The 18839-nt window shown below is 44.1% G+C and overlaps 1 protein-coding gene across 3 annotated transcripts in view; it reads right to left on the bottom strand.

The window, feature by feature from the left end:
- The window catches only part of TEAD1 (TEA domain transcription factor 1), a 264283-nt gene extending 245759 nt beyond the window's left edge, over positions 1-18524 (bottom strand). The window contains exons 1-2 of one of the 3 annotated variants that reach the window (XM_068554722.1): positions 18327-18385; positions 8457-8578 (exon numbers count right to left, since the gene is read on the bottom strand). The gene's annotated coding sequence lies outside the window, so the exon portion shown is untranslated. Of the gene's footprint in view, positions 1-8456; positions 8579-17596; positions 17741-18326 lie in introns of all 3 variants that reach the window. The other 2 variants (XM_068554723.1, XM_068554725.1) reach the window with 2 other exon arrangements.
- Between the last annotated feature and the right edge of the window lie 315 nt (positions 18525-18839).

The raw sequence follows: 18839 nt of genomic DNA, 5'->3' as shown, positions 1-18839 counted from the left end.
CAAAGTGCAAGGGCTGCCTGGCAGGCGCTGCCCAGCTGCGCTCCTCCAACAGATTTACTGACATGACGTCAGTGGCTCCAGTCCAGCTTTTCTTTGGTAGCTTTTACCACTTGCCTCCCCAGTGTTAGGGAGCCACAGGACCATAAAGAAAATTCCCGTTGTGAAACGAGTTTAACCTCGGGGCACAGAGGCCTGCCTGTAAATTATAGGGCTCCTCACCCTCTCTCTGTGCCCCTGGAGGAAGGGGAAGGGAATAAACCCCTACTCTACTGTACTTTTCCTTAACACAGAGGAACCATTAAATGAAGCTTGCTGCCTTTAAAAAAAAAAAGGGGGGGGGGGCGGTGGGAAGGGGTGTGGTGCGGATATTAAATGAGTACACAAAGTTTCACAGGACAGGATGCTGGTTAATTTCTCAAGGATGTCATGAATGATGATAATTTCAGTACTACTCACTCATTCTGTTGTGAGGCTGTGTTGGCTGGACTGTGAACGCATACGGCTTTGTTTCACCAACAAAACAAAAAAGTATTACTGAAACTGAAACTCCAGGCCTGAATGGAACCTCTGAAGAGAGCACTGTAGATGTATTTAAAATGAGATTTTCTTTTGGCCTAAGTGCATATTCTGTGATGCACCAACATGGGCATCAAACAATTTCCAAAAAGCAAAGACAGAAATTACTAAAAATAAGTCTAATAGGAGACTCATTAAACAAAAAACACTCATTTTAGACTTAAAGGCTTACTATTGTATTCCCACAACAGCAGAATAGCTGTGTTCCATCTAGGACTCCAGTGCATAAAGCTGCCTAAAACTACAGAGCCTTAAAATTTTTTAGCTTATAAAAATAATGTATTAGTGATAAATTCTTTAAATGAGTGAGAGATTAAATATATTCTATTTTAAACACTTTAGAAGAGAAAGGTACAAAACTTAATTTACAAAACCAGTATTCATTCAAACACATGTGTGTAAATTGACCCCAACAATATCATCAAAATATAGCTTGCAGTCTGAATGGTTCAGAGTGGTAATAAGATAAGGAATCTCTCACCTTCTGGTTATTTAAACAAGGCGCAGAACAAACCATCAGGGAGACAGGACTGAAAGCAATGATTAAAGTCTTCTGTGAAGCCTAAATTAATGTGAGCTTTGGCCTTCAAGATGAGAGTCAAGCCATGAACTGTCCTGGGGGAATTCTTCAGTTTGGCCTTTTTCGTAAGGGAGAAGAGGACATGATGACAAGCACAAGAGTGGACATGGCAGGAGAGCCAAAGGGGCCAAACATGAGACAAGTGTGCAAGGAAAGTTTTTATCATGGACCAAAAAGTTGACATGATAGGTGGGATCCATTTCTGAGGGGGGCGAGGGGTGTGTGACAGAGACCCTACCCAAGTTGTAGCTCTGAAATAGCATTTCCCACTAAAAGAAACCAAGCTCTGCAGAAATGGTTCATTCTAAATCCAAGAATACAAAACAAGACACAGGATAGCAAGGAAGCTGCTATCACTAAGGGTCACATCAAAAGGACACAGGAGCCAAAACTCCCACTGCCCAAAGATTGTACAATTTGAGCATCAATAAGAAGAGGAAACTACACGGAATCAAAAACAATTTTAAATCCACGATTGCATAATGATATTCAAACAAACAAAAGAAACCACATACCTGCCTTTTCTGTACAACTATATGCCAGGTTAACCAAACAATTGATGACAGAAAGTTTCTGTAAGAGTATTTTGGCTAATAAATGAAGTAGGAATGAGAGGACTGGAATATGACCAGTTTACGAAGCCCATATGAAACAACAGATACAGGCAGAGATCATAAATCGGTGGCTAACACACAAAGAAAGAGACAACTGGACATCACGTGCCTCCTGGTGGCTTGCTAGTTATGAAATATTCCTGCCTTAAAAAACAAAAAACATTAAACCTCAAACAGACCAAGCTTCTAGGTCTAAATTCCAATTTATAGGAGATACAGAGGATAGTGGCGCATGATAAACAGCACTAAGAGAATGCAACTGCAGAATCCAGAATGAGCGAAACTGGACAAGAGAAACAGGCTTTTATAAACACATCACCCGCAAGGGGGAATAAAGGAGGGAAGAGAACTTCAAAGAGCTTTAAGAAACAGAACAACCAAAGATAACCTTTGATCTTGTTTGGACCCTGATTTAAACAAACCAACTATGGGAAAACACTGATGAGACAATCAAGGAAAACTAAAGAGCCACTAGATATTTTACATTAAGGAATTATTATTAAAATATTGGCGTGATGATATTAGTTGGTGTTTTTTAAAAAGAGTTATATTTTTAAAATACATACTAAACCTTTACAGATAAAATGGTATGACATCTGTGATTGTTTCAAAATAATCTAGTGGAAAAGGAACCAGGGATTTAGAAGAAACAAGAATGGCCACGGGGTGATGATTGTTGCTAAGTCATGATGGTCCAGGGACGTTCACTGCCCTCTACTATACTGAACTTTTCATAATAAAAATTTTGAAAATCTAAAATAAATAAAAATAAGGCACTGCTCCTGTCCCCCTCCTTCAAAAAGACAGAAAGATGCTAAGAGAAGAGATACTTGGCACTCTAAGTCATGGCTACTGGGTGATGTAATCACAGCCGTAATTATAATCGGCAAATAACATTAATGAGACACTCTGCCAGGCATCGTGCTAACCCTCACTATAACCCATGAGAAAGGCACTACTATGTCCATTTTACAGGTGAGAAACTGGGGTTCAAAAAAAATAAAGAGGTTGCCCAAGGTCAAACAGGTAAGTGGAAGAAATGTATGTAATTCCACAAATTCAAAAATGTAATGAGAATCAGGATGAGCTATGTCTTTTCAAAATAGTTACCGGAAGTGCCGGTAACTCCCTAAGTCAAGAGATCCGATGCTCTCCAAATGTGAAAGACAGCAGAATCAAGAAGTGGTGCTTTGCTGATGACCATTTTTGGTGAAACCTAGGAAACTGAAGGGGCAGTCTCTTTAAGATCTCAAAGTGATAAAAGCAGAGGAGAAAGGGTGAAAAAAGTGGACAGCACGTTTGTGTGTCTGTGTGGCTGTGTGTGTGTGAAAATATGAAAGCAAAAGGGAAATTGTCTGAAGAGAGAAAAACAACAGAGCAGGAAATCCAGCAAGAAGGGAAGCTGGAAAAAAGCTTAAAACTAAGCCCAAAGGAGGAAGATGGAAAAGCAAATAAATGAGCTCCTGTCAGACTGGTCCATTCTGGTTAGGACAAAACCCTCAGGATCTTGGACAGAGAACCGGAGGACAGAGGAAGCAGGAGACTTCAGAATGGGTTGGGGCAACCAATGGAGAAGCTCACTGTGGGCCATTCGCCATATTCCATCATATTTTACTTATCCTTTTTATTTTCATTTTTCAGATAAGGAGACAGAGGCCCAGAGAGATTAAATAATTTTCCCCAAGACCTCTCAGCCAATAAGCAGAACTGGGACTGGAACCTGGGTCTGAGTTCAAAGCCATGCTTTTATATTTGCTTAATATACATAGCACGAGAGAGATCTACACAACGTTAGGGCAACACCAAAATGGCCAACAGCAGAGGTACCCAAAAGGCACTGGGAAATATATGAAAACTCTTAAGAAGGGGGCAAACCAGGACAGGGAAGGAGGGGAAGACAGGAGCACAAGTCCTAGAAACTGGCCATCAGTGCCCCAACCCCTTTTGGCCCAGAGTCAGCAGAATTAGGTGAACAAGAGTAAGACAGTATCAACTATCCCACAACCTTCCACTAAAGACCAACCATGACATCAAAGATGGGTAGCAACCCCATTAGCAATCCCATTTCAAAGTCCCTGCTGTCTATTTCAGAGACCTGATTAATAAGGGCTCTGAAGAAAGCAGTTAACTCTCTTTTCCCTTCTGCCCCTGCCACTGTCCATCACACATCACTGCCTAAAACATATTTTCCAGCTGGTCACCTGGGTGGGGAGGGGAGAAATTCACCCCATCTCCCTTGTTCCCAAGTACTCCCAAAGGTCATCTACCTAAAAACCCTACCCCCAACATGAAGGCATTTCCATATCCAGGCCTTCAGGGTGGTAGAGGGGGCTAACTTACTTTGCCTGCAGGCCAACAAGAGCACATTCCAAAGGAAAACCAGATAAACTGGCAGGTCCAGTTCCCGGCTTCCAAACCAGATCAGCTTCTTGCCAGAGCCCCCAACACACCTATAGAGCAGTTTAGATCAACCCAGCCCCCAGATAGCCTCTCATTTTCATATAACCAGTCTGAGAGGTGAGGCGTTCTGGGTCCCCACAGTCTTTGAAGACTGACACCAAAGGGGAGAGGTGAATCTTGCCCCCCCTCTCAAGAAGATGAACGACTAGGGTGGGGCAGTTCCCCTAGGAAAGGCTTGAGTGGGTCACACCTAACATCTTAGGACCTTAGCCACAGGTTTGTTTTGAAAATAGAGTAAAATGGGCCACCAAGAACACAAAACAAAATAAAGTGTTAAGTAGTCTGCCTTTTCTGCACAAATACACCAAAAGAGGGGAAGTGTACCTTTGTTTCAATGTCACAATCTAAACACCATTCAAATGCCACAGGTGACTTAATATGCAGTCTTTTTTAGCCTGGCAGCCGTGAAGTCACACAGATCTAGGAATTGGCTTCAAATTTTGGTCCCCATTGCACTGGCTGTGTGACCTTGGGCAGGTTACTAAACCTCTCTGAGATTCACTTTCTTCAACCACAAATAAAGCTCTCAGGTTTAAATTAAGGTAATGCTGAAGAATGGGCTTAAGACAGAACCTGGCCTGTCAGCCTTCCTTTCTTATCCAAATTCTCCCAGGGTGGCCTGGGAATTAGCACAACTGAGAGAAGAGTTATGGAATAGACTCAGCAGTAGTGCTCCTCCTCCATAAAACCCGCTTTGGGAAGGGAGTGTGGGGTTGTGGACGGGATGACTCAGATAACAACACTGCTCCAGGACCTTTCGGCCTAAGGCTCTCACATTTTCTCTCTTTAATCTAAAGCTCGGCTCAAAAGCAGCCTGGATCATCTTCCCAGAAAGGGAAAGCAAAGATTTTCAAGTGACTTGCCCAAGGTCACAGGGAGAGCCAAGACCAAGGGCTATCCAACCCACACAGCTGGAAGTGGAGGGACCAAGATCCCAGCCCTGGGAAGACCCTCAAATGCCTTCTCCCAGTGAACCACCCCAACAAGGAAACAGTTCTCCCAATTCTCAACAGCAAAGGCCAGAAGCCATTCTTTCAAACTGAACACCTGCCCAGGTTACTGCCTAAAGCACATGATAAAATAACTAAATGAATAGTGTTGTTAAAAAAAAAAAAAAATAGTGTTGTTAAAAGAATCACCTGGAATTGAGCAGTGTCATTACAATTATTTTTGGTTTTAGGCAAAGTACTACAATTTCTTAAAAATTTCTAAGATTCCACTCCATTTTCCCTCTGTATCCACAGGTTCCAAATCCGCATTCAACCAACCTCGAATCGAAAATATTTGAGGAAAAAAAAAAATTCCAGGAAGTTCAAAAAAAACAAAACTTGAATATGCCACAAGCTGGTAACTATTTACATTTAGTATTTACACCATATTTACAACTATTCACATGGCATTTACATTGTATTAGGTATTATAAGTAATCTATACAGATAATTTAAAGTATACTGGAGGATGTGTGTAGGTTATATACAAATACTACACCGTTTACATAAGGGACTTGAGCATCCGAGGATTTTGGTATCTGCAGAGGTCCTGGAACCAATCCCCTGTGGATACCTGGTCCAATGTATTTCGGCACATCATAGGACATCATTACAGTCTCCCAAACAACAAAGATAAGCAAAGTTTGAAACTAAGAATGTCAAGAGCGCCAAGACTACAGGTTTTAAAATCTGTAATCCGAAATCCCCAAATTTCACACAGTACAAAGCTTTCAGAATTCCACTGGGAAAAACTTCTAAATTGAACTTTGCAAGTCCCAAGGGAAATGAACCAGTGCTGAATCATTCCCATGAATGATGAGACATTGTATTGTTTTTTTAAATCGTTATGAATTGACCCACAGAATAGCAGAGGGTTTGAAACAATTTGGTGGAAACTAGCACAGGTTCATAGGAAAAGTTGTTCTCTGAAACTCCCCTCTATTGAAGCTCAGAAACAGCCTGGGACGCTCCAAGAATTAACACTGTTATGAGCTCAATATCAGGGCACCTCAAAAGTCTCCTGCTTGAGATTTTTCTCTCTATTCTGCTTAATTAAAGGGAGTCAGCCAGTTTCCTCAACAGTTCCTATTCATAGGATGACCGTATCACTTATCTTCCAAACTGGGACATTTTGACAGTAAAAGAGGGCGTGATTAAGGGCTGCGCCACAAGCAGCCCAAACCAGGACTGCACCAGGCCAGAAGTTACACAGCCACAAGGAATGGTAGAGAACAATCCTTTAGAAATACAAGTGGATAAAAACTATCACAAACAGTTATTATGAGGAAGACACTGCGCATCTGGTAGGAGGACCCAGCAATAAATTAAAAGTTAAAATTAAGAAAAAAATGGGCAGGGGGGAGGGAGATGCAAGAGGGAGGGGATATGGGGATATATGTATATGTATAGCTGATTCACATTGTTATACAGCAGAAACTAACATACCATTGTGAAGCAATTATACTCCAATAAAGATGTTTAAAAAAAAGAAAAAAGAAGGAAATGGGCAGAGTAGAACCTGAAATTCGAGGTATAAATTAACCTATGCTGGGTTCAACTTTTCCCCATCTTAAATCAACTTAAATCAGATTCGATACTTAATTTGTGGCCTCACGTGCCTTCCAGGTCTCTCTCCCTCGTGATCTCCTAGTTTATTTATCTTTTATGATTTAGTTCACAGGCTGTTTAAACTGTAAGCCATACGGGCAGTTAACATGGTCAACGTTTATCATTAAGGAGCAAGTCATCCCACATTACTGAAGTTATTCTTTCTTAAGTAAAAAAACCTTCCACTGTAGATACTTCTAATGGATACCTTTAGGCTCCGCACTAAAACCAGTCAACTAGCAGAGATGTAAACTCTTATTATTAGGTCATTGCTCTGAATATCAATCTTAAATCACTTGGCCAGCAAAACAAACGTACTCACCGTGTGAGGAGTGCTGGGAGTACCGTGCTTCATCTTTTTCTATGAGATATAATTCACATATCCTTTTAAAAGTATAATTCAGTGACTTTTAGTAGATTCACAGGTTGTAAACCATTTTTTTTTAAATCTACCTTTCTCCCCTCTTCAACTATCAGTCTGCCTGCCTCTAAAAGCCTTTATTTCCCAACTAGTCTACTCCCCTCTCTTAATAATTTTTAACCTCAATTTTTAATTTAAACTAGGAAACCAGATTAACACACAGTTCTATATACCCTGGTTAAGAAGACGTGAGCAAAAATGCAGGTGGTCCTCAGCCCAGGCTCACACAAAGCAGTCTTAACTGCTCAAACCAGTCACTGGGAGTGGCCCCGCTCTGAAAACACGGGGACATGGACACACCCTGAAGCGTTCCTGGGTGTCAAGTGGGGCAAGACCAGCTTAGGGCCTCTGGCTTTGAAAACACAGGTTTCTACCCACCAGCTTCCAGAAAGGATTCAGCTCATCTACCCAGGAAGTACCTCAGTACTAACCCAACTTAAGACACTCATCTTGGACTAACAAACATTCTCTTAAAATATGCAAATATACTGGCAGAGAGATGGTCTGCCATTCACACTGAGTGTGAATTATATTTAAGGCCCAGAGAAAGGAATCTGATGAGAGGGGCAGAGATTTAACTCCAGAGCTTGGAGTACTTGGAGGAACAGGATAAGTCTGACAGCAGTCACACCTGCAGCTCTAGCCTACTGAGCTAGCTCTTATCTACATATTATCACAGCCCTTCAAAGTGGGTAACACACCAGCCCATTTTCCAGATGAGGAAACTAAGGGCACAGAGAAGTTAAGCAGCCTGCCTCTAAACAGGTTAAGAGGTGCGATTAGGCCAGCAAAAGTAGGGGGAGGTACCTCTCTGCCTCTTGTTCTCTCACACCCAGAGCTGATGCCCTCAGAACTCCAGCAGGGATTCCTCAATAATGGCTTTACCAACAGGTCCAGGGCCTTGAGCATAGCTTCTCTATGAAAAGATGAGTTCCATACAACCACCTTGGAAAAGAACTTTCAGAACCCAATCCCAAAGCTGGGAGAGTGGCTTCCAAGCAAGAACCTAAGGAAGACATTTCCTTTCGAGTGGATATAGGTGCACCATGCTACCCATCTTTGGAAGCATTCCCATTTAACTGGTACTACCATTTGGCACGGAATGACTTCAGATTTTGCGTATTTACGGATGGATTTCCTCTACTTTATGAATCAGGGAAGCGTGGTTCAAAGAGATAAATGGTCTAGGACTTTATGGGATGCCTCACCTCTCCTGGATTTCATCATTCGCCTGAGACCATAAGTCTGGCTCTTCTTAGCAACTGCTTCAGCCTCGGGTGTTCTTCGAGAGTCAACGTCCAGGCTGACCTGGCAGGAAATCCAGGGAGACCTGGTGTACAAGACAGCACATGAAGCTGCTGTTTGCTGAGCATGTATTATGTGTCGGGCACACAGGAGGCATTCTATTAAAATGTACAGATGGGGTCACCGAGGCTCAGAGAGGAAGTAATTTGTCCAAGGGTACAGAACAAGTGTGGCTGAGCCAAGAGTCCCACTGAGGTGTGTCCGACTCCAAACCTGTGCTTTTAAACCTATGTTATTATCCTGCCTTTTTCCAAACCAGAATCAGGAAGCTTCCAGCTCCCCACAACCAGTCCCCTCCCTCCCTTTTGCTTCTTTCATTAACTGTTCATAGCCAAGTTTTAGATCTATACCGGCTCACGACTGGCAATGAAACTTCTTTATTAGTATTTTAGGGTTGAGTTCATTACTCTGGAGAGTATTTCGGGGGTGGGGGAGATGTTTGTTTATTTAACAACTTAGTCCCACTCTAATCCCAAAACGGCATCTGGCAAAAAAAATAAAATAAAAAAAAACCACTTTCCCTTTAAGGCCCAATTCCAACATCACTTCCTCTACAAAGGTGTCCTTAGTCCCCACCACTGGGCAACACAACTCTTTGGATATATCATGAGCACTAACCCCACTGGATTTTTTTTTTCCCTTTATTCTGATATTACCTAAGAAAATGTATGTTCCTGAAAACTACAAATGTGTAAAAATGAAAGCCCCTCCCCTTCCCAATCCACTCCCTCAAAGCAACTCGTCAATGATGTATAATCTCCCAGATCCTTCTGGAAAGAGATGCAAACATGTTTCATCAACATTTCATCAACTCTAAGACACCAGTGATTGTTAAATGCAGTATGATTTTATTTCTAAGAAATACTGTTGCGAAACACATTGCCAGAGCACGGCCTTATCACTTAGAAACTGTATTTTATAAATATTGAAACTTTATCATATGGCAATCTTATGCAGATATAAAAAGGAAACTATATAAGCAAACAAAAGTGGGTAAGAAACACTAAAACAACTTCTCAGAGAGATCAACATCCATGCTTTTCCACACAGTACTGCCCTCTGTGTCAATAAGAGCACTGGCGACATCAAATACATTCTTAGGAACGCTTGGCGACTGACTCTGGAATTTTCTTCCTCTCCACTGCATTTGTTCTGCAGGCTGTGATGAGTGTACGCAACTGCAACATGGGTCATGACCACCACCTGGCCAGCCATGATTGCAGGACACATCCTAATTTCGAAATGTTCAAATGTGGGGGAAAAAAACTGCACCTTGGAACTCATGAAATATGAAAAACACAGCTTCCCCACTGGATTGTGATGATCTCTTTAATCTCTTCACATGCCTGTTTCCCTTGCTAAATTGGAAACTCTGCAGGGGTGTTTTACTGATGGCCATTCATTGACCACCCTTGGCTGATCACCAAATCCCTGGCACACAGGAACCCCTGCAAATGTTTCAATGTAACAGTTCTATGCAAAACTGGGAGCCCCTAGATTTCAAAGTGCCTAAGGTGGAAGGAAGAGAGAAGAAAGGAAAGAAAAGCCGAGTATGGTTTATCAGCAGCAAAACCATGCTCATCTCTGGGATGCTGTCACGATCACCCTTCCTATGCCCTCACTCTGCAATATCAAGGTGCACCACGTGAGACCCTCTGTGAAGATCCCCACTACTCAAAAATGAAAACTACCTCTGTAAACAGCCAGGCAGGAATTAGTCCTCAAACCCCTTGCCAGGGAGCCTGAGGCTCACCTCTATAATCACATCTGGAAACAACTGCTACCTTCCCAAGGGGTAACAGATGTGTGCTGAGCACGGAGAAGGCGTCTCTGCTCATTGTATTGCTTCTCCTGCGCATTTTTGTGTAGCCATATCTTTAAAACCAACCAAAAAGATCTTAGTGAATTCCATAGAGATTCAGTATATGCTCCTAGGTACATCACCTCACAGATACAGGAAAAATCCCATTTAGAGTTAGGAGGCAAATTTAGCCTGATTCCATCTGAGGATAAAAGTTAGAATACCTAGAGTAATAATTCCCAATCAGAGGTGGACACCACTCTGGGGTCTCTTAGAAATACAGAAACACTGCACCTATCCCAGCCCTCCTAAGGCTCCAGGGCTGATACCCAGTCTGTGGAAAGCTCCATGGAGGCTGTGATACACATGCTCAGGCGGGAATCACTGGTGAGGCAGAGACTCCCTAGGACAGGCGTGGAAAGAGGCTGCCCTGGGTCTGAGTCAGAACCATCCTGCACTAGCCATGTAAACAGATCTGTGTAGCAAGAATTAGAAACCCCAAACTCAAAAGGTGGGAGGCCTGGAAAGGAGACTGAGAGTGTGCAGAGAGGCTGGGTGGGGAAAGGGACAGACAGTCTTACCCTGGCTTCCCCAGTGCCTGGCACACATCAGGGACACAAATGTTTGCTGAATGAGATTCACATGGCTGATAAGCACATGGGCATGCACATCATGAAATTTCCACTAATCCACCTACTATGTGCAGAATCCCTGAAATGGCCCTAGCAACTCAAGGCAGGAGTCCCCCGGTCGATTCACCAGTGGCAGAGATTTTAGTTTTGCTTCAGCTTCACTGAACATCTGAGTAGAGATGTTCTAGAAGCATTTCCCTCTTTAAGAATTCCTAGTCATAAAGGAAGCTGCTTTTTGCCTCCGAATCACAGATAATACTTCCTCTGATTTTCAGTTACATAGATATTAATCATTTTTGCACTTGATGAAAGGTGGAAGAAAATTAGGGAGGTATTTTTAATGCACAACAAAACTAGAAACATTTTGTCAAAATAAGAACCATATTGGTCTTATCCTCCCAGTATTTAGAACAAAAGCAAATTTTGAATTATGGGAATTTCTTGGGCTGCCAGTATGAAACGCTATTAAATAGCTTGTTTTCTGTTTTTCTGTCAATGGAAATACCTGATGAGGTCTTCTAAGCATTCCAGATTTCAAGACGGGGTTGAAGGTTCCCTCAGCTGATGTAGCTCTTTCTAACTCTTACCAACCACCATTGTCTCCCAAAAGCTTTGAAATGAAAAGGCAGCGAAGGAGAAAGGGCTGAAAGAGATTCCACCAAAGGAAGCATAGGCTCACAGAGGTTTCAATGGTTTCGGAATCAGCCCCCAAGATACCCCCAGCCACGGTGATGGGTGATCTGAAAATGAAGCATATCAAAATGCTATTGATGAGCTAAATTACCAGACAGCTTATCTGAGGCCCACATCCGCCATATGGTGCCCCAACTTCTGCCGCCTGTTGCTGCCACAACAATAGGCACGCCTACCCAGAAAGCACCATCGGACAGAAACCCAGCAGCAGCGGCATGTGGGGCGGCTACTGTGTTTACATTTTATTTTGTGCTATTAGCTGTGAGCCTCCCCCTATCCCAGGAGTGACTTGAAACACACACACATTCAATGTCAAAGACCTGTGTTACCTGCAGGACACATGCGAGCACGCCGCATGTGCGCACGTGTGTGGGTATACATCAGGTGAACAGAGAGAAAACCAGATGTCAACTTCAGAAACGGAGCTGTCTGGTCGGGGGGGGGGGGAGGGAGAGCCAGGCCAGCTCCCAGCTAGAGCTGCAAGCAGACAATGCGCTTTTCTCAAAACACTCGGGCAGGCGGGCCTCGGGGAGTGGCTATTTAAAACACTTGGCTCCTTTTATTTCACCACCAGGGAAGTGAATTCGACTCTTAAGTGCCAGAGCAAATGAAGTCATTTGGTTTCCGCGGGCAGAAGTCTGCATTTTAGCAGAAGTCAGACTGGACGAAAGTCGGAAGTTCCAGCTGAAGATGTTCTTTCTTCCAATTAAAACTGATTCCACAGAGGATTTGGCGCCTGGGCTTCATTAACTTTTTCTTTTTCTTTTTTTTTTGAAAAGACACTAAGGTCATAGAAAATGTAAAGGACACTGGAATGAATGCTGTCAAAGATGACTCCCTTTACAAAATGCCATTAAGTATGACCACATAAGGATATCACCTTCTAAAGTCTTGGGTGGTATAAAAGATTAACAGTGATTTTTGGCAAATGAATTCATAAGATTTCTGCATTTCTTTCTTTCTACTCTCTCAAAACAGGTTCCTATCTTTGCAGAGATTATATCATTGATGGTAACAGAATATCTATTTAGTTTACTATCAGGGAAAAGACACTGGTTTTCAAAGAGAACTCAACAACACATAGCATCTGGTTATGAAAAAAAGCACAAGATGCAGGTTTGGATACAGTACAAAGCAAAAAAAAAAAAGCCTCTTTCCTAATATTCAGATCTAATTAACTATTACAGAAAGCCACTCATTTCATCCCCCCAATTAACCACACCTAAGCAGACAACATTCTTGGATGAACTTTTCAAATTTTCTTAAACATTCTCAGTTAAAATAAAAAAAAAAAAAACCTCCTTTCAAGTTAAATTGAGATTGCACTTGAACTCCATCCAAGAGCAGAGCTGAACTGAATTATGATAATTAGAAAGCTGTGCTTATAAAAAAGCAGCACAGTTCATGCATTTTTTTTAAAAGTTCATGCCAGAGAATATAAGTTCAATATGTTCTCACATAATTAACATTTCCCACCATTAACAGCAGTTTTTCAGTTTATATGTAAAAACAACAGCACTCGCCATTGTTGTATCTACCCCCGCCAATAATGTTTCAGTCACTTTACACGTACATCTAAACCTGTCAGATGCCTCAAAGCAACCAGAATTTCCCAATGGAGACAATGGTGGTGCTTAACTTGTTCATCAATAAACTGGCTTTTTCTTTTAAACCCCTTTTCCAATGCTGGGCCCTGCTCCTCATACTAAAACCATTAATGAAATCCTAGGACACAGCCTTAAAAACTAATGTGAAAAGGGCAGGAAGCATTGCATCAGGATAGTTAATACTGGGGGGTTAGTGGCAATACAGCCAGGATAGAGCCTTCCTCCCTGGGCCTGCCACAAAAGTAGAAAAGACGGCCTCTTAGGAACTCCCCCCACCCCTTATCCAATCAGAAGAGAGACCAGTGGTTTCACAGTTAGCCAGGCAGGACTCCCAGACTATGGAAAGTATTTTCAGAGAATCCTCCCAACCATGCAAAAAGCCAGTGGACAAAAGGAGAACTTAAGAGCTGAAAGCGACCCACCCAGTAAGAAACACTCCTGAAAACCCATTTGCTTTGACTAAAATAAATACACATTTCAAAATTCTCTTATGCTGCACCACTACAAAGCCCGAATGTATCTGAAGAAATGGTTGGATTTCCACTGTGAGTTCAAACAAGGGAGAGTGTCGAGGAAGCTTATGATGACAATCTTACACATTGAAAACTCTCAACTGCCCACAGCTTTGAAACAAATTATAAAAACCCATGCAGGAACACTCCAAATGGGCTTCCCTGGTGGCACAGTGGTTAAGAATCCACAGAACAATGCAGGGGACATGGGTTCAAGCCCTGGTCCAGGAAGATCCCACATGCCGTGGAGCAACTAAGCCCGTGTGCCAAAACTACTGAGCCTGCGCTCTAGAGCCAATGAGCCACAACTACTGAGCCCACGTGCTGCAACTACTGAGCCCGCGCGCCTGGAGCCCGTGCTCCGCAACAAGAGTAGCCACTGCAATGAGAAGCCCGCGCACCGCAACGGAGAGTAGCCCCGCTCCCCGCAACTAGAGAAAGCCCGCGCGCAGCAACAAAGACCCAACACAGCCAAAAAATAAATAAAAACAAAACAAAACACTCCAAGTATTTAGATCCAAATATTCTAGCATCCCACAAACTACCCCAGAAGAGGGAAGGCCCCAAACTTCCCTGATTTCAGTATTCAGTAATTGCGATACAAGGGGGATGAAATTTGTATTTGTCAAAAAGCCCAACCCTGAAACATTAAGTGCTTAGGATGGACCTGAATTACTTGATTTTATCACCTTCGTGAACAAGAAAATAAAATATATCACTGATACTGTTCAAACATGACTTGGGATCTAACTTAAACACCACAGTGTAATCTGTGGCTTCTACAGATAAAATAAGAAAAAGCGCCACGCAGCTGTAAGAGATTACTCCAGTCATCGGTCAGTCCCCAATAGCCCAGCAGCACAGCCTGAGTCTGTCAAAGCTTACAATATACTTTTCTTGCCGAGTTCAGAAGTAGGCCATTAGCGCTCTGCAGTTCCAGTCTCTGAACTCGCAAGAGGAAGCTGTAATGCCCGCATTTATCAACAGAAAGGTGGGCTCTGATTTCCTTGCAGTTCTACAGAGAAAGCTGGACACTTGCTCGGGCCAGTATTCTTCTGTCTTTGGAAAAAACCCAAAAAGTTTTATCACTAAACAGATCCAACTTCTAAGCACAGCTTTCAATCCACAATATTTTTTCTCTCCTTTCGCAATCTCTTTATTGGAAACAAGATAAAATGCCTAAAATACAAGCTTAAAAGTGTTATCTACCTACTGTCTGTATGTGAGCACGGTCATTTTACATACATGGGATCATACACACAATTATTTGCACCAACCTTTTGAGTGATAAGACACTACAATTATCATTTGCAGGCAGTATAATTATGCTCACAATTAACACATAATAACACAAGAGATTAGAGAGAAGAGTAACCCCACAGGTGCACAAACTCTTGTCCCACCGCCATGTATGACAGGTCAATCCATTTCAGAAGCAAGAAACCTTAAAATATTGTTAACGGCACAGCTCATTCCTCCAAAGGCCTATCTAACATTTGGGATCTACATTCTTGAACTGTCGCCGTTACACATTTTTCTACTGAAAATGTGACAACAAATATGATCTAGATCCCCATGTCAACACAAGTATATTCCACCAAATTTTCCCATTAAGAAATGCCCTCTTATACTTGCTGTCCTGTATTGTCAGAGCCAGCAAAATTCAAAATTGTTTATAAATGACTGAAACTCAAGCAGCAAAAAACCCGAACATTTTTTTCCGTATGACTTGCTTGTCCTTTTTCCAAAAAAAAAGTGGGGGTACCAGTGCCCAAAGTGAGTATGTGAATATAGAATTCTTTCTATATAAAGCAAAAGAGGGGGAGGGGCAGAGAAGAAGAAAGGAGGAAGCTGACTTTCCCCAGACTGCCCCCCAACCCCCTACCACCAGCAGCCCTTACATATAATTAATTTGCTGCTGGGGCCTAGGCACACACTGCACCACAATGCCAGGAAGCACCTCTTGGTGAGAAATTCAGTTCAGTCTGGCTCAAACTAAGTTAGCGTGTCCTCCTTCTTTAAATTAAATTTCATTAAGTATATGCCATGGTGAGTCCTGGTTTATGTTTTGGGAAAAGAAGAAGAAAAAAATCCTCCAATAATCTCTCTCAGGCATGTTTCCTGGATGGAGTTCTATTTGTTACTTTATAAAACATCACATAGAGGAGGGATCTACACAAAAATTCTTTCCTTTAATAGTTTTTTACTCTCACTGTCAAGGCAAAGTGTCGCACTGGTTTTATTTCAAACTTGTAAAAAGAGAGAGAGAAAGAGGAAGAAAAGAGAGAAAGAAAGAAGGAAAGAGAGAGAAGGGAGGAAGGAAGGAAGGAAGGAAAGGTAGTCTGATATTCTCCTAAAACTACAAATCAAATAATACTTAATCATTAACGTAAAAATAAAATGGTCTACCTGGGCATTTTTATACCATCGGCAAGAACCAGTAATGGATGCAGCTTATCAGCTCATTCTTTTACACCAACAACAAATAAAAGAATCGTAAACTCTGTTTAAAACCTGAAACCTGAGAGTCCAACACAGAATTGCACATAGAAAGAAATACTAAACAAAAATATCTGTGACCATTTATGGGAATAGTGAGATTAGAAAAATAAGCCTTTCCCCTAAAAAACAATCAACAATTCAAAACCTCACGGTTGACAAAGGTTCAACTAATCCATTTGTCTTTCCTGAGTCACTTTGTAATTGATTCTACTATTTCCATCTAAAAAGGAAAGATTCTTACCAAAGTTGGATCTAAGTCTGGCCCTTACAAGCATTCAGATGTACTTGGGGCTCAAAGATCCTGCTATTTACAGAAGGGCACAAACCCAATAGTGAAAGGATGAAGCACTTGGCACAGCCTGAGGTCTGTTCCCCAAACCACCCCACAGTACCCCGGCAGACAAGCCCCCATGCATAAAACACCAGCCAAAATTCACTGCAAGCTTTAGAGAACAGAGCCCACTCCCTGCTCGGACAACGCAGCAGGATCACTTCCTCCTGAAGGGATCTGTCTATTCAGGTAACCACCTGCAGGCACCCAGCACACCCCAAGCATCAGACCACCTAAACTTCCAGAAACAATCAAGGCAAAGGGTAGGGAGGAAGAAACACGTGGTTGTCCAGAACTGACAGTGTTCTACTCATTTGCAATATCTGTAGCATTTTTAATACGTATTTTTTTTAAACTATAATATTTTGAAATCTGATACGTTTTGCAGACCTTTCTGTGCCAGGACCTGGGCTTCCTCCAAAGCACTGTTTTTAAAACACGGCCTTTTTACATTACCCGCTCCTGGAACATCATCTGTCTCTAAGTTTCCAGTGCTTACTGAGGTCAATTTTCATTTCTGCAAATCACAGGCAGCCACTTGCTTCTGAGAAGTTAACAAGCCTCCTGAGAAATGCTGGTGGCTGGTATTTCATTGTTTCATAAATATTTTTATACAGTGACATTCAACTTTAAATAAATCTTTAAAAAGACAATTAAAAAGCAAAGAAAATTATCTGGATTTTATTTATTTTCGTGGGAGAAAAAGAAGGGAGGTGTGAGCCCCTCCACTGTTTTCAACTCATTTAAAATGTTGCTTCGGTTTAAAAAAAAATAAAAAACACATTAAAAGAAAAAGAAAAAAGGAAACTCATATAAGTTGAACTTTCTTTAAAGCGGGCCTCTGGACTTCAGAACAAAACAAATGTTGCTGCTACGAACAAAGAGCAGAAATGCACCCTGATTTTCTCCCCTCCTGGGGATCATTTCTCTTCCAATAAACAAACGAATCCCCCAGTATTTCCTACCGAAGGGAAGTTTTCCAGGGAGAGTCTCCTCCAGGGTTTGGTGGTAACTGCGACTCAGTCTTTTTTGGACACAATGTTTCTGCTGACTCCTGAAAATTTTCCACTTGAATGTGCAATGAAGCAGCGGCGGCGGCAGCAACAGTCCTGGAGAAGCGGCAAAGGCGACCGTGCCTCCTTTCATCTTTGAGAAGAAGGAGCGAAACCCCGCCAGCGGCACAAGTCGGCGCAGCCCCCAGGCCGGCCTCGGGGGGCCTAGGCGCCTGGGGCGGCTGGGGAGGCGCGGTGGGGTGATCGGGCCGGCTTCGGGCTCCCTGGAGGCGCCGGCGGCTCTCCCCGCCCGCGCTCGCTCCTAACTTCTGACTTACCCGGGAAAAACGTGGAAACTGCCCGAGGGTGTGTGCGTGTGCGCGCGGGCAGGCAGACGGGCGCGAGAGGGGGGTGCGGGGGGCGCGGCCGGCCTGGCGCCTCCAGGGCCGCCTGTTGCCGCGCGGGCTCCGCAGCGCGCGGCCCAACTTGGCGTCCCGGCAACTCCCGCGGCGGCGCCCGGCCGCTCACCTTGAAGGGGCGCGGGGAGGCGGGCGCAGGGGCCCGGCCCCGGCCCTCCGCGTGCCCGCCCGCCCGCCGCACACAAAGCAGAGTCCGGAGAGAGAGAGCGGCCCGTGCCGGACGCCGCGGACCCCCAGCCCCCGGCGCCCCCCGCACCCAGCATCAGCCCCGCGCGCCAACTTACCTCGGCGAAGGGAGCTGCCGCAGCGCCCGGCGAGTCCGAGGCAAACTTCGGCGCCGCTTCCCCCGCCTTCAGCTCGGAGCCCGGCTCCCGGTCCCCGGGCTGGGCCACCCCCCCCCCCCGCCTAGCACCGCTCCTGCCCCGGGGCCGGCTGGACGTACTGGGCTGCTGCCCGCGGCTCCGGGCAAAGGTGGACGGGGTGGGGGGGCTTCACTGCATGGCCTGTCCCCGGACGCGGCCGCCCCGAGCCCGGGCCCCGCCGCGCGGACTGGCCCGCAGGGTGGAAGCGAGTCTGCAAAGTGCTTGGTGGGCGCCCGCGGCGGGCGGCGGGGCCGCGGCGGCGGCTGCAGAGGCTCGGCTCGGCTCGGGCGGCGCGGCACGGCGCGAGCGATGCTAAGAATGTTCGGAATGAGGACAGGAATGAAATGAACGCCAGGACCGAACTCGCTCCGGAGGGGTGGGGCCTCGGTGACGTCATGCGGCCGGCCGCCCGGGGCCGGGGGCGGGGCCTGCCGC

Source organism: Eschrichtius robustus, chromosome 11 (assembly GCF_028021215.1).
Source record: "Eschrichtius robustus isolate mEscRob2 chromosome 11, mEscRob2.pri, whole genome shotgun sequence".
NCBI lineage: Eukaryota > Metazoa > Chordata > Mammalia > Artiodactyla > Eschrichtiidae > Eschrichtius > Eschrichtius robustus.
Note: the sequence above shows the minus strand (reverse complement) of the source record. Positions and strands in the feature narration are given on the sequence as shown.